This window comes from Triticum urartu, chromosome 7A (genome assembly GCF_056163025.1).
Source record: "Triticum urartu cultivar PI428250 chromosome 7A, HENAU_Tu73, whole genome shotgun sequence".
NCBI lineage: Eukaryota > Viridiplantae > Streptophyta > Magnoliopsida > Poales > Poaceae > Triticum > Triticum urartu.
This window is the reverse complement of record NC_141879.1, coordinates 675,543,741-675,571,233: the sequence shown is the minus strand read 5'-3', so window position 1 is coordinate 675,571,233 and position 27,493 is coordinate 675,543,741.

Sequence of the window (27,493 nt, the reverse complement as noted above, 5' to 3'; positions counted from 1 at the left end):
GCTTGCTCCTCTTGGAAGGAGTTCGCCTACCGCGGTCCGGAACTGTGGAAGATGCCGGCGCGGTGTCCGGCACAAAGCCAGACTTGGAGCCCTGGGGGGCCTTATCCCCTTCACTCCTGGAGTCCGGGAGGTTGCCTTGCGGCTCCTCCGGGACCACCTCCTCCTGCCCCGGAGCTTGTCGCGATGCCACTTCGGCGTCGTCTGCAGTGTGGGGGGAGACAGCGGGCGGAACTGAGTTCACGTCCGATGAGTCCAGGGAGCCGCCCGACGATTCGTTGAATTTGACCCGGGGCGGGCTGCATAATTACGTTCGACATTAGGGAAAGCTGTGCGACAAAGGAACATCATGAGTTACTCTAATATACGAACTTACGATTTCGCCGGACGCTTGGCCCTGGCCACTCCTCTTCGCCCTCTTCGGCGTCGGGGGAGTAGTCTGGCGGAGGGGTCTTCCTTTTCCTAGACCCCTCGGCCTCCCCCGTTGGGGCGGCCTTCCCCTTCTCTCCTCCCTCCGCTGGGGGGGGGAGAGTTTTCTTCTTCCTCCTCCTCGTTTTCACGGGAAGAGGGCATCTCGGACTCGTCGGATGACGAGTCCGACACCACAACGTTACGGGCACTCTTTTGAGTCCCCGTGGTCTTCTTCTTCTTGGCCTTCTTCTCCGGCACCACATAAGGTGCCAGAACCAGCAGCTTCACTAGTAGAGATGGGGCTGGGTCTTCGGGCAGCGGAGCTGGACAGTTAATCAGTCCGGATATCGCTCGCCAAGCCTGTCAAAGGTAAGGGAGTTTAGATCCCGCATAGAGTCAAACTATGAAAAAAGCTTAACATCCTGTAAAAGGTGAAGATAGCTTACCTCGCTAGCGTGACGCTGCGAGCTGTATCCGCGGTCCTCGGAAGCAGATGCGGGAGCCTCGGCGCCCTTGAATAGCACCTTCCAGGCATCTTCGTATGTCGTGTCGAAGAGCCTGCTAAGGGTTTGGTGCTGCGCCGGGTCGAACTCCCACAGATTAAAATCCCGTTATTGGCACGGGAGGATCCGGCGGACGAGCATAACCTGGATTACATTAACAAGCCGGATTGGCTTGTTCACCAGGGACTGGATGCATGTTTGCAATCCGGTCACCTCTTTTTCGTCACCCCACGACAGGCCCGTCTCTTTCTAGGACATAAGCCGCGTGGGGGGTCCGGATCGGAACTCGGGGGCTGCGATCCAGTTCGGATCGCGTGGCTCGGTGATGTAAAACCACCCGGATTGCCACCCCTTTAGGGTGTCCACAAAAGAGCCCTCGAACCATAGGACGTTGGCCATCTTGCCCGCCATGGCGCCTCCGCACTCCGCCTGGCTGCCGCGCACCACCTTGGGCTTGACGTTGAAGGTCTTGAGCCAGAGGCTGAAATGAGGGCGGACGCGGAGGAAAGCCTCGCACACGACGATAAATGCCGAGATGTTGAGGATGAAGTTTGGGGCCAGATCATGGAAATCCAGTCCGTAGTAGAACATGAGCCCCCGGACAAATGGGTGGAGTGGAAAACCCAGTCCGCGGAGGAAGTGGGGAAGAAATACTACCCTCTCATGGGGCCTTGGGGTGGGGAGAAGCTGCCCCTTTTCGGGAAGCCGGTGCGCGATGTCCTTAGACAGGTATCCAGGCTTCCTTAGCTTCTTGACTTGGCCCTCCGCAGTGGAGGAGACCATCCACTTGCCTCCCGCTCCGGACATTGCTGGAGAAGGTTGAGGTGGGAAGTGCGGGCTTGGGCGCTGGAGCTCGAGTGCGCAGGAGATGGATAGGCAAAGGAGGAAGAAGGCGTAGGTAAAAAGGTGGATCCTTATCCCCTTATATGGGCGGATGCGGTTGTGCGTCCCCACCAGCCTAGTAAAACTCGCTTGCCTCCCAAGCGCCGTGATAAATGGCGCGGTTGGGTTACCCACGTCCGTATTGATGAGAATCCCGTAAAGGGGGTACACGATCTCTGCTTTGACAAGACGTGCCAAGGAAACCGCCTCGCAAAACATGCTGAGGTGGAAAAGTAAAAACGATTCGAGTAAAGGACTTGGCTGTAGTGTGATGACACACTACGAAATACGTCAGCAGATTTGATTTGTGTTAATATTATTCTCTCTATGGCAATATGTGGAAGCTTATTTTGCAGAGCCGGACACTACTCTTGGTGTTTACAATCTTCTATGAAGGACTTGGAGGAGGAACCCGCCTTGCAATGCCGAAGACAATTTGCGCGCCGGACTCGTCGTCATTGAAGCCTGGTTCAGGGGCTACTGACGGAGTCCTGGATTAGGGGGTGTTCGGGTAGCCGGACTATACCTTCAGCCGGACTCCTGGACTATGAAGATACAAGATTGAAGACTTCCGTCCCGTGTCCGGATGGGACTTTCCTTGGCGTGGAAGGCAAGCTTGGCGATGCGGATATTCAAGATCTCCTATCATTGTAACCGACTCTATGTAACCCTAACCCTATCCGGTGTCTATATAAACCGGAGGGTTGTAGTCCGTAGGCAATCAACTCCATATACAACAATCATACCATAGGCTAGCTTCTAGGGTTTAGCCTCCTTGATCTCGTGGTAGATCTACTCTTGTACTACCCATATCATCAATATTAATCAAGCAGGACGTAGGGTTTTACCTCCATCAAGAGGGCCCGAACCTGGGTAAAACATCATGTTCCCTGCCTCCTGTTACCATCCGGCCTAGACGCACAGTTCGGGACCCACTACCCGAGATCCGCCGGTTTTGACACCGACATCTCCGATGGTGTTTGTTGAGTTGGCATAGATCGAGATTAGGATTTGTCACTCCGTGTATCGGAGAGGTATCTCTGGGCCCTCTCGGTAATGTACATCACTATGAGCCTTGCAAGCAATGTGTCTAATGAGTTAGCCACGGGATGATGCATTACGGAATGAGTAAAGAGACTTGCCGGTAATGAGATTGAACTAGTTATGATGATACCAACGATCGAATCTCGGGCAAGTAACATACCGATGACAAAGGGAACAACGTATGTTGTTATGCGGTTTGACCGATAAAGATCTTCGTAGAATATGTAGGAACCAATATGAGCATCCAGGTTCCGCTATTGGTTATTGCCGGAGATGTGTCTCGGTCATGTCTATATAGTTCTCAAACCCATAGGGTCCGCACGCTTAACGTTCGATGACGATTTGTATTATGAGTTATGTGATTTGATGAACCGAAGTTTGTTCGGAGTCCCGGATGAGATCACGGACATGACAAGGAGTATCGAAATGGTCGAGACATAAAGATTGATATATTGGAAGGTTATGTTTGGACACCGGAATGGTTTCGAAAAGGTTTGGACATTTTCCGGAGTACTGGGGGTTACCGAAACCCCCCGGGGGGTTAATGGGCCTTCATGGGCCCTAGTGGAAGAGAGGAGGCGGTGGCCATGTGGAGGCGCGCGCCCCCCAAGCCCAATCCGATTTGGACTAGGGTTGGGGGCCCTTTATTTCTTCTCCTCCTTCTCTTTCCTCCTCCTCCTTCTTCGGAAAGGAAAGGGGGGCCGAATCCTAGTTGGATCGGGAGTCCAAGTAGGACTCCCTCCCTTGGGGTGCACCCTCTAGGGCCGGCCACCTCTCCTCCCCCTTTATATACATGGGAGGGGGCACCCCAAAGGCACACCAAGTCTTCTCTTAGCCGTGTGCGGTGCCCCCCTCCACAGTTACACACCTCAGTCATATCGTCGTAGTGCTTAGGCGAAGCCCTGCGCCGGTAACTTCATCATCATCGTCGCCACACTGTCGTGCTGACGAAGCTCTCCCTCGGCCTCAACTGGATCAAGAGTTCGATGGATGTCATCGAGCTGAACGTGTGCTGATCGCGAAGGTGCCGTATGTTCGGTGCTTGGATCGGTTGGATCGCGAAGACGTTCGACTACATCAACCGCGTTACTAACCGCTTCCGCTTTTGGTCTACGAGGGTACGTGGACACACTCTCCTCGCTCATTGCTATGCATCTCCTAGATAGATCTTGCATGATCGAAGGTAAAATTTTGAAATGCTGCGTTCCCCAATAGTGGCATCCGAGCTAGGTCTATGCGTAGATGTTATATGCATGAGTAGAACACAATGAGATGTGGGCGATAATAGTCATATGATACGTCTCCAACGTATCTATAATTTTTGATTGCTCCATGCTATTATATTATCTATTTTGGATGTTAATGGGCTTTATTTTACACTTTTATATCATTTTTGGGACTAACCTACTAACCGGAGGCCCAGCCCAAATTGTTGTTTTTTTGCCTATTTCAGTGTTTCGCAGAAAAGGAATACCAAACGGAGTCCAAACGGAATGAAACCTTTGGGAACATGATTTTCTCAACAAACGTGATCCAGGAGACTTGGAGTGGGCGGCAAGAAACGACCGAGGAGGGCACGAGGCAGGGGGCGCGCCTACCCCCTGGGCGCGCCCTCCACCCTCATGGGCCCCTCGTTGCTCCACCGACGTACTTCTTCCTCCTATATATATCCACGCACCCCCAAACATCCAGGAGCACCACGAAAACCTAATTCCACCGTCGCAACCTTCTGTACCTGAGAGATCCCATCTTGGGGCCTTTTCCGGAGCTCCGCCGGAGGGGGCATTGATCATAGAGGGCCTGTACATCAACTCCATGGCCTCTCCGGTGATGTGTGAGTAGTTTACTTCAGACCTACGGGTCCATAGTTATTAGCTAGATGGATTCTCTTCTCTCTTTGGATCTCAATACAAAGTTCTCCTCGATTCTCTTGGAGATCTATTCGATGTAATCTTATTTTGTGATGTGTTTGTCGAGATCCGATGAATTGTGGGTTTATGATCAAGTTTATCTATGAACAATATTTGAATCTTCTCTGAATTCTTTTATGTATGATTGGTTTATCTTTGCAAGTCTCTTCGAATTATCAGTTTGGTTTGGCCTACTAGATTGATATTTCTTGCAATGGGAGAAGTGCTTAGCTTTGGGTTCAATCTAGCGGTGCTCGATCCTAGTGACAGAAAGGGAACCGACATGTATTGTATTGTTGCCATCGAGGATAAAAAGATGGGGTTTATATCATATTGCAAGAGTTTATCCCTCTACATCATGTCATCTTACTTAAAGCATTACTCCATTCTTATGAACTTAATACTCTAGATGCATGCTGGATAGCGGTCGATGTGTGGAGTAATAGTAGTAGATGCATAATCGTTTCGGTCGACTTGTCTCGGACGTGATGCCTATATACATGATCATACCTAGATATTCTCATAATTATTCACTTTTCTATCAATTTCTCGACAGTAATTCATTTACCCACAGTATACTTATGCTCTTGAGAGAAGCCACTAGTGAAACCTATGGCCCCGGGTCTATCTTCCATCATATTAATCTTCCAACACTTAGTTATTTCTATTTGCCATTTATTTTACTTTGCATCTTTATTTCTCTTTATCATAAAAATACCAAAAATATTATCTTATCATATCTATCAGATCTCACTCTCGTAAGTGACCATGAAGGGATTGACAACCCCTTTATCGTGTTGGTTGCGAGGATCTTATTTGTTTATGTAGGTGCATGGGACTCGAGCGTGATCTCCTACTGGATTGATACCTTGGTTCTCAAAAACTAAGGGAAATACTTACGCTACTTTACTGCATCACCCTTTCCTCTTCAAGGGAAAACCAAGGCAGTGCTCAAGAGGTAGCAAGAAGGATTTCTGGCGCCGTTGCCGGGGAGATTCGCGCCAAGTCAAGTCAAGATTTGACTCCCGTCAGCGAGCCATTTCTGGCACCGTTGCTGGAGTCTACACACAAGTCAAGACATACCAAGTACCCATCACAAACTCTTATCCCGCGCATTACATTATTTGCCATTTGCCTCTCGTTTTCCTCTCCCCCACTTCACCCTTGCCGTTTTATTTGCCCTCTCTTCTCCGTTCCCCTTCTCTTTTCCCGTTTGCCTCTTTTGCACGTTTCTTGTTTGCTCGTGTGTTGGATTTCTTGCTTGTCACGATAGCTCAAGATAATACTAAATTGTGTGAATTTGCCAATACCAACAACAATGATTTTATTAGCACTCCGATTGCTCCTCTTACCGATGCTGAATCTTGTGAAATTAATGCTGCTTTGTTGAATCTTGTCATGAAAGATTAATTCGCCGGCCTTCCTAGTGAAGATGCCGCTACCCATCTAAATAGCTTTGTTGATTTGTGTGATATGCAAAAGAAGAAAGATGTGGATAATGATATTGTTAAACTTAAGCTATTTCCGTTTTTGCTTAGAGATCATGCTAAAGCTTGGTTTTCGTCTTTGCCTAAAAATAGTATTGATTCTTGGAATAAGTGCAAATATGCTTTTATCTCTAAGTATTTTCCTCCCGCTAAAATCATCTCTCTTAGAAACAATATTATGAATTTTAAGCAACTTGATCATGAACATGTTGCACAATCTTGGGAGAGGATGAAATTAATGATACGTAATTGCCCTACACATGGTTTGAATCTTTGGATGATTATACAAAATTTTTATGCCGGATTGAATTTTTCTTCTAGAAATATTTTAGATTCGGCCGCGGGAGGCACTTTTATGGAAATCACTTTAGCAGAAGCTACTAAACTCCTAGATAATATTATGGTTAATTATTCTCAATGGCACACCGAAAGATCTACTAGTAAAAAAGTGCATGCGATAGAAGAAATTAATGTTTTGAGTGGAAAGATGGATGAACTTATGAAATTGTTTGCTAATAAGAGTGCTCCTACTGATCCTAATGATATGCCTTTGTCTACTTTGATTGAGAATAATAATGAATCTATGGATGTGAATTTTGTTGGTAGGAACAATTTTGGTAATAACACATATATAGGTAATTTTAATTCTAGGTCGTTTCCTAGTAATTCCTCTAATAATTATGGTAATTCCTACAACAATTCTTATGGAAATTTTAATAAGATGCCCTCTGAATTTGAGACTAGTGTTAAGGAGTTTATGAGTTTGCAAAAGAATTTCAATGCTTTGCTTGAAGAAAAATTGCTTAAGGTTGATGAATTGGCTAGGAACGTTGATATAATTCTCTTGATGTTGATTCTTTGAAACTTAGATCTATTCCACCTAAGCATGATATCAACGAGTCTCCCAAAGCCATGAGAATTTCCATTGATGAGTGCAAATAAAGAACCGCTAGGATGCGTGCTAAGAAAGATTGCTTTGTGAAAGCGTGTTCTTCTAGTTTCTATGAAAATAAAGATGAAGATCTAAAAGTTATTGAGGTGTCTCCTATTAAATCTTTGTTTTGCAATATGAATCTTGATAATAATGGGACTGAAAATGAGCCACCTTTACCTAGAAGGCATTCCAAAAATTTGGAGTTTTTAGATCTTGATGCAAAAATTGTTAAAAGTGGGTTGAAGAGGTTAAAAATTTAAATAGCAATGAACCTACTATCTTGGATTTCAAGGAATTTAATTATGATAATTGTTATTTCATAGATTGTATTTCCTTGTTGCAATCCGTGCTAAATTCTCCTCATGCTTATAGTCAAAATAAAGCTTTTACTAAACATATTGTTGATGCTTTGATGCAATCTTATGAAGAAAAACTTGAGTTGGAAGTTTCTATCCCTAGAAAACTTTATGATGAGTGGGAAACTACAATAAAAATTAAAATTAAAGATCATGAGTGCTATGCTTTGTGTGATTTGGGTGCTAGTGTTTCCACGATTCCAAAAGCTTTGTGTGATTTGCTAGGTTTCCGTGATTTTGATGATTGTTCTTTAAACTTGCACCTTACAGATTCCACTATTAAGAAACCTATGGGAAGAATTAATGATGTTCTTATTGTTGCAAATAGGAACTATGTGCCCATAGATTTCATTGTTCTTGATATAGATTGCAATCCTTCACTACAAAAAAATACACTTCCGTGATGATACGTGTTTGTCATAGTAGGTCGCTTTTTTTGTCATGCATGTACATCCATGACAAATTTATGACAGAATCAAGATAGTCATACCTGTGCTGTCATAGAAGTGTTCCATGACATTACCAAAATTATCATCACGGAAGTGTCCACTTCCATGACGATAAATCGCACGTCACAGAAGTGCTTTCATCAAGGGTGACCGACACGTGGCATCCACCGTAACGGAATGCCGTTAAGCTATCGGGTCGGGTTTTGGATCCGATAACCCGTTAATAGCCCCGACCAATGGGGATTTTCCACGTGTAAAATCATCATTGGCTAGAGGAAACACATGTTGGCTCATCGTCGGGACAGATGTCATCCACTCACTGGACAGAAGGCGCCTATGATACGTCGACACGTGGCACGGCCCGACAAGTTTAAATGGGCCGGCCCAACTAAAGGCCCACAAGATTTTGCGGACCATAATGGGTCGGCCCAGCTAAAGGCCCACGAGATTTTGCGGACCATAATGGGCTGGCCCAGCTAAAGGCCCACAAGATTTCGCGGGCCATAATGGGCCGGCCCAGGTAAAGGCCCACAAGATTTTTGTGTGCCATAATAGGCCGGCCCAGGTAAAGGCCCACAAAATTCTTGCGGATCATAATGGGCCGGCCCAGCTAAAGGCCCACGAGATTTCGCCGACATTAATGGGCTGGCCCAGCTGTAGGCCCACAAGATTTTGAGGACCTTAGTAGGCCGGCCCGTTAACTGGCTGCCATGTTTTGGGCCAAATGCCGGCCCATATTTGATACGGTCTATTAATGGCCTGCCACGCACCGGGCCTAATAGTGGCCCATATGAGATCTGGCCCGGTAAAAGCCTACCACGTTTTGGGGCAAATTACGGCACAGATCAGGTCCGGCCCTTTAAGAGGTTTTGGGCCTAATTATGGCCCATATCAGATTCGGCCCGTCAACTGGACACTATGCTTTTGGGCCCACTTGCTAAAGGCCCACTTAGTAATTCGACCTGATATTAGTTTTCGCCTGTTAAGGGCCCGTTTAACATTTTGGCCCTATATTAATTTCAGCTTGTTAAAAGCCCGTCATATAGTTGGGCCTAACTACGGCCCGGTTTGCATCTGGCCTGCTCGCAGCCGATATCTGATTGGGCCAAACAAGGACCGAGACAATTTTTCGGCCTGTTAAAAGCCCGTGATTTGATTCGCACAATCATGGGCCGGGGTTCATTTCGGGCTGCTGCCGGCCCGTGAGCTGATCGGCACATTTCAGGCCCAACCTACATCGTGATTGCATGACGGCCCGATTATGTACTGTAATTTTACAGTTTGGCCGGTTTACTGCGAAGACATGATATATATACAGTAAAATAACTGCAGCATCGTGAATAAGAAAAAACCTATACTATACAATAAAGAAATTACGGCATATTACATCCACTGGGCATCAAAGTTCGCCACTATGATAATAAAGCACAAGCAGACAGCATATTACATACACTCGGCATCAAAGATCGCCACCAGTGCAAATAAACGCCGACAAAATAATATACAAAACCGATAGCACTTCAATAGAGTTCAAGAAAGGTTAGCCCTGCTGGGGAGCTGCAGCGCAAGCATCTGAGCAAGATGATGAGACTGCGCTTGTTCAACACTTATATCTTCCTCACTCTGAAAGATAAACAAGCAGACAGATGACATGTTTTGCACATAAAAGTATCAGTGCTGACAATTCATCACATTTCTTACTGATGAATAAAGTGACACAGTTTAAATTTGCATTAACACAATATGGTATTGTTCAGGTCAAGACATGGCAGGAAATGACATTGTGAAGGAGCCGGCAGCTTCACGACACCACTGGATTACAGATCAAGAACTCATAAGTATCAATGGTTAGTGTGCTGCCAATTTATACCATTTCAGATTGGCAAATAAAGAGATGGTTTAAATAATAGTAGAATGATATGACATTTTTCATAGTTAAGACATTGCAGAATATGACATTGTGCAGTAGTGGGTAGGTTCACCACACCACTAGATTACAGATGAAGAACAGAAGCATACATGCAGTGCAAAAGAAGATCACTTGCTCTGTATAGTTTAATTTACATGGTATGAAGAAGGAACTTGGTTGTACAACTGAAAACTTAAATTGAGAAAGGACAAACTTTTGTTTATGAACTACATATAATAAACTTTAAACAAGCATTTTGATGCAAACACAAAAAATAAACAGCTATTGCAGTCATGCCTAACCAAATATATACAACAAAGTTTGAAGGCTTGAGATGGACAAACTTACATTATTGGTGAAGACAGGCTCTATAAAGGCCTTGTCCATGCTGATGGGGGGGGGGGGGGGCAATTGAAGAAGTTTACCACAGAATCTTCTTCAAAAGCATTGCCTTTATTCTACATTTTGTTAAGAGTAAATATAGATGTGATAATATACGAACAAATGGAGAATATTTAAGATAAGATGAAGAGTGATGCTACATAACCAAGTAGCTATAAATGTAAGTGCAGTGATACATGAAAAAGGTACAGCCAAGAGCAATGCACAGCTAAACTTCTTCAGTACCAACCTTATGGTAAGAGTAAATATAGATCTGATGTGTAGAAAATGGAGGGCAAAGGAAAATAAGCTGCAGAGTGATGGTACATGAACAACTACCTGTCATTATAAGTACACTGATAAAGGACAGCATGTACTTACAAGAACAATGCAGAGCTAAAAAAACATTGGCATTGGATATATTCTACATTAATGTAACCATTCATACATATCAGATAATTTGGAGCGAACAATTGATAAGCAAGCTATCATGCATACTACTGTCACATAATGAACCAGGTATGTATGCAAGTACAGTGATACAGGACAACAGGTACTAACAAGAGCAAAGCAGCGGGCAGCATATTTGCGATATCCTATCATTCTTGTCAAACCGGAATTCTTCTTCGAGCAGATTTCCTGCAAAAAAGATCCGTAAGGCACATGCGGAAAAGTAGAAGTTCAAATTGTCATGTGATTTCATAGACAGTACCTCATCTTGGGAACAAGACCAGTGCATAACAAGGTTTTTCCATTCAATGTCTTCTAAATTTAGCACAGGAGACTTCACCGGAAATTCGTTTATAGACTTGCCTTCAAAGTGTGATTTCCTCAGGTAACACCGATACTGCTGCAATGCTTCCTTGAAAAGCACAAGAAAGCTTTGCTCGTCATGACTATCTAGATTGACCCTCGCCTAGTTACAACAATGTAATGTAAATCATTGATGTGTTCAATCAGCAGAAAACAGGAAAACAATAGCCATGAATAATAGCACTTACACGTAAGTTGGACAGGAAGATGTGAAAATGGTTTTTGTCTTCACAATAATCTTCCCATGATGGGAATATATGCACGTAGTCCCTAACAGCATTGAAAGCATTGTCTTTTAAATTGGGAATAAATGGAATGGGGTTCCAATCTACAGGAATTGGCCATCTCTGTAGTTGGGATAGGTCTTCGGCCGGTGGACTTGCTGTACTTTTTGCTGGAGTGGGATTTTTCTGTGGTACAACTGGTGCTATGGCAAATGAAATAGGTATACCTTTTGCTGGAGTGCAAGTCCTGTGTGGTGGGGCTAGTGGTGTGGCCAGTGAAGTATGGGTACAGTCTGCTGGAGTCGGTCCTACGTGTGTGTCACTGGTTGTACAGCCAATATAAGTGGGGTGCCCGCTCAAAAAAATAAGTGGGGTGTTGTCTGATTTCTCCGGCACCACCATGTTTTTCAAGGACTTTGCTGGTGCTCCTTCAGGTTCGGCAATCACCCTCTTCCTTTTTGATGTCTGATGCACAAGAACATCATTTGAGTGCAAAAACATGGTATGATGACAAATGGAATATGTATTGATAATGGATGGGCATGACATCTCGACATATATGATGAGTAAACTAAGCAGATGGCGGTGCAACAAAGTAGAAGAAATACAAGACAACATATGCAAGATACCCGCAATCAATAAAACATTGCCAAATTAGAATATGCACCTTGATGGGTGAACAGGACATGCCGTCTGCCTTTGACTCCTCGAGGTTAGAATAGTCATTAGGATGATATTCTGAACAAGAATCAACAGGTGGGGAGCCTATGAGTTTCATTGCATCCAGAATGGCACTCAATGCCTTGGTGCCAATTTTGTAAGTCATTGCAGTGTTTAGCTTCAAGAGTGGACTGCTGCTAGTGCGACACAAAGCAGCTACACAGATCATAGTGTAGATATAACGGGAAAACCTTAAGCATCAGAGTAAAATCAGCAAAGTGGAACTTGCTGGAATATATGTGCTAGTATTGCCGGGATGGCTAGAAAGGCTTCGGATACCAGCTCTCTTCAAGTGAAGGTGCGGTAATGTTAATATCAATGTAACTCTCAAAGGCGACACAGCTCCCCGCATTTCCTTGCTATTCTTATAGGATTCAAGTGGGCAGGCCACTACAAATCCTATTCCTATGTTTACAAGATCCTACGAATCAAAGAGGCTCAAAGTGTCCATCACAACCGACCGTATAGACCTCTACACTGCAAATGTCCCTGCTCATCTTCAGTACAAGAACATACTGTACTACTATCATACTCCCTCCGTTCCAAAATATAAGTCTTGGTAGAGATTTCCACTATGGATCACATACAGATGTATCTAGGTACATTTTAGAGTGTAAATTCACTCATTTTGCTCCATATGTAGTCCATGGTGGAATCTATACAAAGACTTGTATTTAGGAACGAAGAGAGTACATATTAAAGAAGAACAGAAGAGGAACATGGTAAAGAAGAGCAAGCAGATTTTGGATAATAAAATGTTGGTTGCGCAGTGCCCACACATGATGAACCAGAGCGCATTAAGAATGCAACTCCTAGCTGTCTCTCGACCATTTCAGGTAGTTGGATGAAGATCCTACGTCTCCTAACCCTTCTTCTTCCTCCTCTCTGATTCTTCCCATACAGAACACCGCACGGGCCGCCGGCCAGACCACCGGCCCCCACTGCCTGTGTTCCTCCGCCACCCCCACCCCAACCCCCACCCACGTCGAGTTTTCTTCGTTCGGCGAGGCCCCACAACCACCCGAGCCCCTTCGATCGCACCGGCGAACTCCGGCGAGCTCTGAAAAATCGACTGACCCAATTTTGAAATTTAGTCTACTGTGATTTAACTAGTGTGGAATATAAAAGGGGAAAATGAAGGAAATATGCCCTAGAGGCAATAATAAAGTTATTATTTATTTCCTTATATCATGATAAATGTTTATTATTCATGCTAGAATTGTATTAACCGGAAACATAATACATGTGTGAATACATAGACAAACATAGTGTCACTAGTATGCCTCTACTTGACTAGCTCGTTGATCAAAGATGGTTATGTCTCCTAATCATAGACATGAGTTGTCATTTGATTAACGGGATCACATCATTAGGAGAATGATGTGATTGACTTGACCCATTTCGTTAGCTTAGCACTTGATCGTTTAGTTTGTTGCTATTGCTTTCTTCATGACTTATACATGTTCCTATGACTATGAGATTATGCAACTCCCATTTTCCGGAGGAACACTTTGTGTGCTACCAAACGTCACAACATAACTGGGTGATTATAAAGGTGCTCTACAGGTGTCTCTGAAGGTACTTGTTGGGTTGGCGTATTTCGAGATTAGGATTTGTCACTCCGATTGTCGGAGAGGTATCTCTGGGCCCTCTCGGTAATGCACATCACATAAGCCTTGCAAGCATTGCAACTAATAAGTTAGTTGCAGGATGATGTATTACGGACCGAGTAAAGAGACTTGCTGGTAATGAGATTGAACTAGGTATTGAGATACCGACGATCAAATCTCGGGCAAGTAACATACCGATGACAAAGGGAACAACGTATGTAGTTATGCGGTCTAACCGATAAAAGATCTTCGTAGAATATGTAGGAACCAGTATGAGCATCCAGGTTCCGCTATTGGTTATTGATCGGAGACGTGTCTCGGTCATGTCTACATTGTTCTCGAACCCGTAGGGTCCGCACGCTTAACGTTACTATGACAGTTTCATTATTAGTTTATATATTTGGATGTATCGAAGGTTGTTCGGAGTCCCGGATGTGATCACGGACATAACGAGGAGTCTCGAAATAGTCGAGACATAAAGATTGATATATTGGACGACTATATTCAAACACAGGAATGGTTCCGGGAGTTATCGGATATAAAATGGAGTACCGAGGGTTACCGGAACCCCCCGGGGGTTAATGGGCCTCATGGGCCCAAAGTGGAGCAGAGGAGGGGCGGCCAGGGCAGGCTGGATGCCCCTCCCCCTCTAGTCCGAATTGGACAAGGAGGGAGGGGCGGCGCCCCTCCTTTCCTTTCTCTCCTCTCTCCCTTCCTTCCCCCTCTCCTAGTTGGACAAGGAAAGGAGGGAGTCCTACTCCCGGCCGCCTCCTCCTGGCCGGCCACCCCTCCCCCTTGCTCCTTTATATACGGGAGTAGGGGGCACCTCTAGACACAACAATTGATCCTTGAGATCTATTGGCCGTGTGCGGTGCCCTCCTCCACCATAATCCTCGATAATATTGTAGCGGTGCTTGATCGGTCGGGCCGTGAAGACGTACAACTACATCAACCGTGTGGTGCTAACGCTTCCGCTTCCGGTCTACGAGGGTACGTAGACAACACTCTCCCCTCTCATTGCTATGCATCACCATGATCTTGCGTGTGCGTAGGAATTTTTTTGAAATTACTACGTTCCCCAACAGTGGCATCCGAGCCTAGGTTTTATGCGTTGATGTTGTGCACGAGTAGAACACAAGTGAGTTGTGGGCGATATAAGTCATACTGCTTACCAGCATGTCATACTTTGGTTCGGAGGTATTGTTGGATGAAGCGGCCCGGACCGACATTACGCGTACGCTTACGCGAGACTGGTTCTACCGACGTGCTTTGCACACAGGTGGCTGGTGGGTGTCAGTTTCTCCAACTTTAGTTGAACCAAGCGTGGCTATGCCTGGTCCTTGCGAAGGTTAAAACAGCACCAACCTGACAAACTATTGTTGTGGTTTTGATGCGTAGGTAAGAACGGTTCTTGCTAAGCCCGTAGCAGCCACGTAAAACTTGAAACAACAAAGTAGAGGACGTCTAACTTGTTTTTGCAGGGCATGTTGTGATGTGATATGGTCAAGACATGATGCTAGATTTTATTGTATGAGATGATCATGTTTTGTAACCGAGTTATCGGCAACTGGCAGGAGCCATATGGTTGTCACTTTATTGTATGCAATGCAATTGCGCTGTAATGCTTTACTTTATCACTAAGCGGTAGCGATAGTCGTGGAAGCATAAGATTGGCGAGACGACAACGATGCTATGATGGTGATCAAGGTGTCGCACCGGTGACAATGGCGATCATGACGGTGCTTCGAAGATGGAGATCACAAGCACAAGATGATGATGGCCATATCATATCACTTATATTGATTGCATGTGATGTTTATCTTTTATGCATCTTATCTTGCTTTAATTGACGGTAGCGTTATAATATGATCCCTCACTAAATTATCAAAGTATAAGTGTTCTCCCTGAGTATGCACCATTGCGAAAGTTCTTCGTGCTAAGACACCAAGTGATGATCGGGTGTGATAGGCTCTACATTCAAATACAACGGGTGCAAAACAGTTGCACACGCGGAATACTCAGGTTTAACTTGACGAGCCTAGCATATAACATATATGGCCTCGAAACACACAGAGCGAAAGGTCGAGCGTGAATCATATAGTAGATATGATCAACATATTGATGTTCACCATTGATGCTACTTCATCTCACGTGATGATCGGACATGGTTTAGTTGATTTGGATCACGTGATCACTTAGAGGATTAGAGGGATATCTTTCTAAGTGGGAGTTCTTAAGTAATATGATTAATTGAAATTAAATTTATCATGAACTTAGTACCTGATAGTATCTTGCTTGTCTATGTTTGATTGTAGATAGATGGCTCGTGCTGTTGTTCCGTTGAATTTTAATGCGTTCCTTGAGAAAACAAAGTTGAAAGATGATGGTAGCAATTACACGGATTGGGTTCGTAACTTGAGGATTATCCTCATTGCTGCACAGAAGAATTACATCCTGGAAGCAACGCTAAGTGCCAAGTCTGCTGCAGGAGCAACACCAGATGTTATGAACGTCTGGCAGAGCAAAGCTGATGAATACTCGATAGTTCAGTGTGCCATGCTTTACGGCTTAGAACCGGGTCTTCAACGATGTTTTGAACGTCATGGAGCATATGAGATGTTCTAGGAGTTGAAGTTAATATTTCAAGCAAATGCCTGGATTGACAGATATGAAGTCTCCAATAAGTTATATAGCTGGAAGATGGAGGAGAATAGTTCTGTCAGTGAACATATGCTCAAAATGTCTGGGTATCATAATCACTTGACTCAATTGGGGGTTAATCTTCCTGTTGATAGTGTCATTGACAGAGTTCTTCAATCACTGCCACCAAGCTACAAAAGCTTCATGATGAACTATAATATGCAAGGGATGAATAAGACTATTCCTGAGCTATTCGCAATGCTAAAAGCCGCGGAGGTAGAAATCAAGAAGGAGCATCAAGTGTTGATGGTCAATAAGACCACCAGTTTCAAGAAAAAGGGCAAAGGGAAGAAGAAAGGGAACTTCAAGAAGAACAACAAACAAGTTGCTGCTCAGGAGAAGAAACCCAAGTCTGGACCTAAGCCTGAGACTGAGTGCTTCTACTGCAAGAAGACTGGTCACTGGAAGCGGAACTGCCCCAAGTATTTGGCGGATAAGAAGGATGGCAAAGTGAACAAAGGTATATGTGATATACATGTTATTGATGTGTACCTTACTAATGCTCGCAGTAGCACCTCGGTATTTGATACTGGTTCTGTTGCTAACATTTGCAACTCGAAACAGGGGCTACGGATTAAGCGAAGATTGGCTAAGGACGAGGTGACGATGCGCGTGGGAAATGGTTCCAAAGTCGATGTGATCGCGGTCGGCACGCTACCTCTACATCTACCTTCGGGATTAGTATTAGACCTAAATAATTGTCATTTGGTGCCAGCGTTGAGCATGAACATTATATCCGGATCTTGTTTGATGCGAGACGGTTATTCATTTAAATCAGAGAATAATGGTTGTTCTATTTATATGAGTAATATCTTTTATGGTCATGCACCCTTGAAGAGTGGTCTATTTTTGATGAATCTCGATAGTAGTGATACACATATTCATAATGTTGAAATCAAAAGATGCAGAGTTGATAATGATAGTGCAACTTATTTGTGGCACTGCCGTTTAGGTCATATCGGTGTAAAGCGCATGAAGAAACTCCATACTGATGGACTTTTGGAACCACTTGATTATGAATCACTTGGTACTTGCGAACCGTGCCTCATGGGTAAGATGACTAAAACGCCGTTCTCCGGTACTATGGAGAGAGCAACAGATTTGTTGGAAATCATACATTCAGATGTATGTGGTCCAATGAATGTTGAGGCTCGTGGCAGATATCGTTATTTTCTCACCTTCACATATGATTTAAGTAGATATGGGTATATCTACTTAATGAAACATAAGTCTGAAACATTTGAAAAGTTCAAAGAATTTCAGAGTGAAGTTGAAAATCATCGTAACAAGAAAATAAAGTTTCTACAATCTGATCATGGAGGAGAATATTTGAGTTATGAGTTTGGTCTACATTTGAAACAATGCGGAATAGTTTCGCAACTCACGCCACCCGGAACACCACAGCGTAATGGTGTGTCTGAACGTCGTAATCGTTCTTTATTAGATATGGTGCGATCTATGATGTCTCTTACTGATTTACCGTTATCGTTTTGGGGTTATGCTTTAGAGACGGTTGCATTCACGTTAAATAGGACACCATCGAAATCCGTTGAGACGACGCCTTATGAACTGTGGTTTGGCAAGAAACCAAAGTTGTCGTTTCTAAAAGTTTGGGGCTGCGATGCTTATGTGAAAAAGCTTCAACCTGATAAGCTCGAACCCAAATCGGAGAAATGTGTCTTCATAGGATAACCAAAGGAGACTATTGGGTACACCTTCTATCACAGATCCGAAGGCAAGACTTTTGTTGCTAAATTCGGAGTTTTTCTAGAGAAGGAGTTTCTCTCGAAAGAAGTGAGTGGGACAAAAGTAGAACTTGATGACGTAACTGTACCTACTCCCTTATTGGAAAGTAGTACATCACAGAAACCGGTTTCTGTGACACCTACACCAATTAGTGAGGAAGCTAATGATATTGATCATGAAACTTCAGATCAAGTTACTACCGAACCTCGTAGATCAACCAGAGTAAGATTCGCACCAGAGTGGTACGGTAATCCTGTTCTAGAAGTCATGCTACTAGATCATGATGAACCTACGAACTATGAAGAAGCGATGGTGAGCCTAGATTCCGCAAAATGGCTAGAAGCCATGAAATCTGAGATGGGATCCATGTATGAGAACAAAGTGTGGACTTTGGTTGACTTACCCATTGATCGGAAAGCAATTGAGAATAAATGGATCTTCAAGAAGAAGACTGACGCTGACGGTAATGTTACTGTCTATAAAGCTCGACTTGTTGCAAAAGGTTTTCGACAAGTTCAAGGGATTGACTATGATGAGACCTTCTCACCCGTAGCGATGCTTAAGTCTGTCCGAATCATGTTAGCAATTGCCGCATTTTATGATTATGAAATTTGGCAAATGGATGTCAAAACTGCATTCCTGAATGGATTTCTGGAAGAAGAGTTGTATATGATGCAACCAGAAGGTTTTGTCGATCCAAAGAGAGCTAACAAAGTGTGCAAGCTCCAGCGATCCATTTATGGACTGGTGCAAGCCTCTCGGAGTTGGAATAAACGCTTTGATAGTGTGATCAAAGCATTTCGTTTTGTACAAACTTTTGGAGAAGCCTGTATTTACAAGAAAGTGAGTGGGAGCTCTGTAGCATTTCTGATATTATATGTGGATGACATATTATTGATTGGAAATGATATAGAATTTCTGGATAGCATAAAGGGATACTTGAATAAGAGTTTTTCAATGAAGGACCTCGGTGAAGCTGCTTACATATTGGGCATTAAGATCTATAGAGATAGATCAAGACGCTTAATTGGACTTTCACGAAGCACATACCTTGACAAGGTTTTGAAGAAGTCCAAAATGGATCAAGCAAAGAAAGGGTTCTTGCCTGTGTTACAAGGTGTGAAGTTGAGTAAGACTCAATGTCCGACCACCGCAGAAGATAGAGAGAAAATGAAAGATGTTCCCTATGCTTCAGCCATAGGCTCTATCATGTATGCAATGCTGTGTACCAGACCTGATGTGTGCCTTGCTATAAGTCTAGCAGGGAGGTACCAAAGTAATCCAGGAGTGGATCACTGGACAGCGGTCAAGAACATCCTGAAATACCTGAAAAGGACTAAGGATATGTTTCTTGTATATGGAGGTGACAATGAGCTCATCGTAAATGGTTACGTTGATGCAAGCTTTGACACTGATCCGGGCGATTCTAAATCGCAAACCGGATACGTGTTTTTACTAAACGGTGGAGCTGTCAGTTGGTGCAGTTCTAAACAAAGCATCGTGGCGGGATCTACATGTGAAACAGAGTACATAGCTGCTTTGAAAGCAGCAAATGAAGGAGTCTGGATGAAGGAGTTCATATCTGATCTAGGTGTCATACCTAGTGCATCGGGTCCAATGAAAATCTTTTGTGACAATACTGGTGCAATTGCCTTGGCAAAGGAATCCAAATTTCACAAGAGAACCAAGCACATCAAGAGACGCTTCAATTCCATTCAGGATTTAGTCCAAGTGGGAGACATAGAAATTTGCAAGATACATACGGATCTGAATGTTGCAGACCCGCTGACTAAGCCTCTTCCACGAGCAAAACATGATCAGCACCAAGGCTCCATGGGTGTTAGAATCATTACTGTGTAATCTAGATTATTGACTCTAGTGCAAGTGCGAGACTAAAGGAAATATGCCCTAGAGGCAATAATAAAGTTATTATTTATTTCCTTATATCATGATAAATGTTTATTATTCATGCTAGAATTGTATTAACCGAAAACATAATACATGTGTGAATACATAGACAAACATAGTGTCACTAGTATGCCTCTACTTGACTAGCTCGTTGATCAAAGATGGTTATGTTTCCTAACCATAGACATGAGTTGTCATTTGATTAATGGGATCACATCATTAGGAGAGTGATGTGATTGACTTGACCCATTTCGTTAGCTTAGCACTTGATCATTTAGTTTGTTGCTATTGCTTTCTTCATGACTTATACATGTTCCTATGACTATGAGATTATGCAACTCCCGTTTACCGGAGGAACACTTTGTGTGCTACCAAACGTCACAATGTAACTGGGTGATTATAAAGGTGCTCTACATGTGTCTCCGAAGTTACTTGTTGGGTTGGCATATTTCGAGATTAGGATTTGTCACTCCGATTGTCGGAGAGGTATCTCTGGGCCCTCTCGGTAATGCACATCACATAAGCCTTGCAAGCATTGCAACTAATAAGTTAGTTGCGGGATGATGTATTACGGAACAAGTAAAGAGACTTGCCGGTAACGAGATTGAACTAGGTATTGAGATACCAACGATCAAATCTCGGGCAAGTAACATACTGATGACAAAGGGAACAACGTATGTTGTTATGCGGTCTGACTGATAAAAGATCTTCGTAGAATATGTAGGAACCAATATGAGCATCCAGGTTCCGCTATTGGTTATTGACCGGAGACGTGTCTCGGTCATGTCTACATTGTTCTCGAACCCGTAGGGTCCACACGCTTAACTTTACGATGATACTTTCATTATGAGTTTATATATTTTGATGTACCGAAGGTTTTTCGGAGTCCCGGATGTGATCACGGACATAACGAGGAGTCTCGAAATAGTCGAGACATAAAGATTGATATATTGGACGTGTATATTCGGACACAGGAATGGTTCTGGGAGTTATCGGATATAAAACGGAGTACCAGGGGTTACCAGAACCCCCCCGGGGGTTAATGGGCCTCATGGGCCCAAAGTGGAGCAGAGGAGGGGCGGCCAGGGCAGGCTGCATGCCCCTCCCCCTCTAGTCCGAATTGGACAAGGAGGGAGGGGCGGCGCCCCTCCTTTCCTTTCTCTCCTCTCTCCCTTCCTTCCCCCTCTCCTAGTTGGACAAGGAAAGGAGGGAGTCCTACTCCCGATAGGAGTAGGACTCCTCCCTGGCGCGCCTCCTCCTGGCCGGCCGCCCCTCCCCCTGGCTCCTTTATATACGCGAGTAGGGGGCACCTCTATACACAACAACTGATCCTTGAGATATATTAGCCGTGTGCGGTGCCCTCCTCCACCATAATCCTTGATAATATTGTAGTGGTGCTTAGGTGAAGCCCTGCGATGGTAGAACATCAAGATCGTCACCACGCCATCGTGCTGACGGAACTCTTCCCCGACATTCTGCTGGATCGGAGTCCGGGGATCGTCATCGAGCTGAACGTGTGCTAGAACTCAGAGGTGCCGTAGTTTTGGTGCTTGATCGGTCGGGCTGTGAAGACGTACGACTACATCAACCGCGTTATGCTAACGCTTCCGCTTCCGGTCTACGAGGGTACGTAGACAACACTCTCCCCTCTCGTTGCTATGCATCACCATGATCTTGCGTGTGCATAGGAATTTTTTTGAAATTACTACGTTCCCCAACAGAAAACCATAAGCATTGCGAGTATGGTGTTGAGCGTGCCATGGCGGATCTGAAGGTGCAAACCGGACAAAGGCAACTTCGCAACCAAGACAAGAAATCAGAGTAAAGCAGTGGCGATCTATTTTCTTGCTGATATAAATAAGTTGAGCGGATACGAAAGAGTACCGCCTCTGGTGCGGTGCCGTGTAGGCATCTGCTGAGAATTTGACGGTGCTACGGTAGTGATGGCTGTCGGCGGCGTGGAAGCAGATCTAGGAGGGTAGACGATGGCGGCGGGGTGCGGTGGACGAGACGGTCATAGGAGCGGCACCGACAAGGTGGACGACGGCGGGGATGAAGTGAGAGGACGGGATGCAAGGATCCCGGTCCAAAGCCGTGGATGAGAGAGGTCGATCTCTTGTAATGGACGGCGGCGTCGGGGTATCAGCTCCGGCATGGTGGAGGAGGACGGCGGTGGATGGGGTGGCGGACGGCGGCGGACGGAGGAGGGTGGGCTGGAGAGGGTGTTTTGGCGCCCACGGAGTACGAATGGGGAAAAAGGAGGTAGAGAGGAAGGGGGGAACCATGTATTCAGGGCGCGCTTGTCTCAAATGCGAGGAAATTTACAAACTTAGCCCCTGTTTCAAATTTCTACTACATCACAGCAACACTAGTCGGTCGGGGATAGGACGGTAATCTCGCATACACCGAATATTTACCGACGAGAGTTTGTTTTTAGCGCCCACCGTGTATGAATATGAATCGGGGAGGGAGTCGATTTCGGCCAAGGACACATTGTGTTTTGGCGCCCACCGTGTATGAATCCGGGTGAGAGGCGGCTACGTCACGTTTGGGTGAAATTACAAACCTACCCCTATCGAAACCTATAGAAATCCAGCATATAGGCTTTGCGTGGCAGGGATAGGCAGCAGTGATTTCCATCTCGCAGATTTTGGTTCCAGGCGGTTACTACGACTTTCCCCGCTTCGTTCAAATTTTGCAGAGTGTACATTTACCGTGCCAACTCAATTCAAATCCCGTTTGTATTCTATTTTTTTCGGGTGGGATCCATTTTCAATTGGAATTACATTCTATATACATCATTTTTTATATACTTTCAAAAGCACAACACCATTTATACATAAATATGGTTTACAAATGGCATGATCTCAGATTCATAAGGTTGTATCCATCAATTTGGATTTTCGAATATTTGAAACCACTTTATGTTGAAATCCAATGTATGCATTCCTCGCTAACTGTCTCCAATTAATGTGTGTTTCATGCGGGTTTTTTTACTTCTCAAACATGTATAATGTGTTTCACACACGCAACATATAGTGTAATCCCGTTTAGACATTAATTGCATATAAACCATGCATTGTTTGTAATTGAAGAATCTATGGATCACCAATATTGATAAACTATATAACATTACACGTGTGCCCAAATTCAAATGAATATGCATGTTTGACACACCAATTTGCGTTATGATATTATCGATGTCGTGATCTCCAGTTTTAATATTTGAATCCCCTTTAATCCAGATATTCATCTCATATAGCTATCACTCATGCTTATATAGGACTATCTCTCTGGACCTATACGCGTTCATCGTCTCTCAGGTATCTCTCGTGCTACCTGTATGTCGACAATGATCTTTTATCTTCGTAACACACCGACGGTACTCTCTCCCTCGACCTTCATCACTCTATCTCTCTCTAAGTATATATCGCTCCCTGCTATGTGTCTCTAACTATGATCCTCCATGTGGAATCTCTTTCTCTCACACAAACACAAAACTTTGTCTCCCAGGGTCTCATTTCTCTCTACTATTCCCATGTATGCCACTCGCACACCCCTCATACAGAGATGTCTTCCGCTCCTTAGATATGAGAACCTACGACTCTTCCTCATCAATATCTCTTTCTCACACACAAACACAAACTCTGTCTCCCAGGGTCTCATATTTCTCCATTGTTCTCTTGTATGTCGCTCACACACACCCTCTCTCCCTAGAGATATCTTGCGTTCCCTCATATGTCTCTCTAGCTATCACTCTCGTTGTGAAATATCTTTCTCTCTCACAGACACAAAACTCCGTCTCTCTGGATCTCATTTCTCTCTGATATCTGTTTGTATGTGACTCACACGCACCCTCTCTCTATCACTCTCACACCCACACACATAACCCAGCCTTCTGATCCACTCGACTCCTATCTCTAATGCACACTAGCTAGCATCTTTATCTTTCTATTTATCTGTTTCTCCATCAACCTTCTTTCTCGCCCTCACTCTTGATTCCTATCACGCACACTACATATGTTTCTCTCTACATGCAGTCAAGTGCCCTCTCACACACATATATAACTTCACCCTTTGAACCACCCGACGGTCATCTCCAACACCCAAACTAGCGGATGTCCCTCTAGCTAGCATCTCCATCTCTGTATCTATCTCTCCGTCAACATTTCTTTCTCGCACAGAGTCTTGCTTCCTATCACCCACACTATATATGTCTCTCCATACATATGCATTTATAGGTTGGTCTCTTTTGCACAATCGTTGCGCCTCACTCCCTCTGCTCGCCATAGATGCATGTTGCAGCCCACGCCACTATCTCTTAAAGACAAAAACACATGCTCAATTGTCGGGACTTCTTCCATGCATTCTCACATGCATGCATATTGTCATACCAATCTGTCTCTCCCATGTCGTTGATCTTATGACTTATTTCTTCTTTCTTTTATCTCGATCATGCGCGCGCGCACACACACACACATCCCACGTATACATGTATACCTCTCACACATGCACATTCAAGGTCTCTATGTCTCCATACGTAGTTAATTACCCTCAATCCTAACGCCACATTGAATCGTTCTCCTCTTTTGTGCACATAACTTCCGCCTGGATGGGTAAAACACACACTCACACTTAATAATCTCCTTCTAGATACCCCCCCCCCCCGCCTCTCACTCTTCCCCTATATCCCAGAAACCAATAAGACCATCCCTTAGTTTAATTCCCGCCTACATGCACCATTGATATATAGTAGTCTTCCTCGGTGTCTCTCGAACAAACACATTCTCTCGAAGTCGACTCCTCGCGCACACACCTTCTCTCCCCTCTCTACGGGCATTTTCTCTCTCGCACCCCATCGTTGGTGGCCTCTGCCATACACATCACCTCTCTATGATGAAATCCATGCACACTTAAATTACATCCGCCACAGAGGAACCCGCGACACACACACACACACCCCAAACACACACACACACTAAGACTCCATCTCTCTCTCACTCACACACACACACAAACACACACACATGCAAGCACGCACGCCCCCCCCCCCACACACACACTAAGACTCCATCTCTCTCCCTCTCTCTCTCACACACACAAACTAAGACTCCATCTCTCTCTCTCCTCTCTCTCTCTCTCACACTAAGACTCCATCTCACACACACATGCTCTAGGCGGAGCATTTGTTCCTACCACCCTTCATCCAACCTTACCCGTATGATAAACAATCACCTTTATTTACTTGCATAACATGGACAAATTCCACTTTACTTTAGTAGTCAGCAAACTTATCATTTGTACCCTTATAAAAAACGAGTTGGTGGTGGTGGTGTGCCTGCCATCTTGTAATACAGACCGTATGATCTATATCTGAGGATAGAAAGCAAACTATGATAATTTTACAAAAGATATCGGCACCTCTCTCCACATCATTATCTCTCGCAACCTCATTGCTCAGCAATTAAAAAAGGAATAAGTCTCTGGAACAATCTAGCATGCATGGTGGCTGCTGCCGCCTGCCAGCGCCGTCCATCCCCATGCCTCCACCAATTCCGACCACCAGTCACCACCACGCTCCACTCCTCCTCGCCTTATCTCTCATCTTTCATTTTTTCGATGACATTCTTGAGATACCAGTTTTCCAATACAATTCTTGAGATATCACTAGTTTTTACACATGGGATTACTCCTGCATGGGTCAATCACAACAGGTGTTCTGTAAAAAAAAGCATATTGATGTTCCGTGCAATGCACGAGAATCTTGCTTGTAATTATATAACGCAAATCATGAGCAGGAAGTGACATTTTTTTGACACAACCACGTTAACATGGCCACGTAAATCACTAGCTAAAGTAAATACCATTATACTTATATCCCGATGCAAAAGGTTGAGTACATGTCCGAAGAGTAGAGTCGCGCACACGCACTCTGTCTCTCAGAATCTCTCTCACACACACACCAGTTACGTGATGCCCACTTAAGCAGACACGTATGTTACAATTTGTGCACCCGCTTGTACACGTGATGCTGCGCATTTATTTAAGCCGGAAGGCGAATCCAAACAGTAGCTGCATTCATTGCCCTCCCGCTGCCTCTTCTCTGGTCGCCGTCGTCCGGTAGCCATGGGCCGGCCGAAGGTAACAACATACGCCATACTCCCGCCGCAGCGGCGCTTTAATATGGAAATTTTAGTGGTCATGCATGCATCTTTTTGTGCTAGCACTCCTTGCTACCTCTTGAGCTTGCGTTGGTTTTCTCCGAAGAAGAAAGGATGATGCAGCAGAGTAGCGTAAGTATTTCCCTGAGTTTTTGAGAACCAAGCTATCAATCCAGTAGGAGGCCACGCGCAAGTCCCTCGTAACTACACAACACAAAGAGCTCAACGCAACCAACGCGATTAGGGGTTGTCAATCCCTTCACGATCACTTACGGAAGTGAGATCCGATAGATAATATTTTTGGTATTTTTGATATAAAGATGCAAAGTGAAAAGTAAAAGGCAAAGTAAAAACAAAGCAAGATTAAAGTGATGGATATTGATATGATGAGAATAGACCCGGGGGCCATAGGTTTCACTAGTGGCTTCTCTCAAGAGCATAAGTTTTCTACGGTGGGTGAACAAATTACTGTTGAGCAATTGACAGAATTGAGCATAGTTATGGGAATATCTAGGCATGATCATGTATATAGGCATCACGTCCGTGACAAGTAGATCGAAACGATTCTGCATCTACTACTATTACTCCACTCATCGACCGCTATCCAACATGCATCTAGAGTATTAAGTTAAAAACAGAGTAACGCTTTAAGCAAGATGACATGATGTAGAGAGATAAATTCATGCAATATGAAATAAACCCCATCTTGTTATCCTCGATGGCAACGATACAATACGTGTCTTCCTGCCCCTTTTGTCACTGGGAAAGAACACCGCAAGATCGAACCCAAAGCTAAGCACTTCTCCCATGGCAAGAACTACCAATCTAGTTGGCCAAACCAAACGGATAATTCGAAGAGACTTGCAAAGATAACCAATCATACATAAAAGAATTCAGAGAAGATTCAAATATTGTTCATAGATAGACTTGATCATAAACCCACAATTCATCTGTCTCAACAAACACACCACAAAACAAGAAGATTACATCGAATAGATCTCCACAAGAGATGGGGAGAACATTGTATTGAGATCCAAAAAGAGAGAAGAAGCCATCTAGCTAATAACTATGGACCCGAAGGTCTGAGGTAAACTACTCACACTTCATCGGAGGGGCTATGATGATGTAGAAGCCCTCCGTGATGACGGTCCTCTCCGGTGGAGCTCCGAAACAGGCCCCAAGATGGGATCTCATGGATACAGAAAGTTGCGGCGGTGGAATTAGGTTTTTGGCTCCTGTTCTGATCGTTTGGGGGTACGTGGGTATATATAGGAGGAAGGAGTACGTCGGTGGAGCACCGAGGGGCCCACGAGGCAGGCGGGCGCGCCCTGTAGGGGGGGGCTACCCT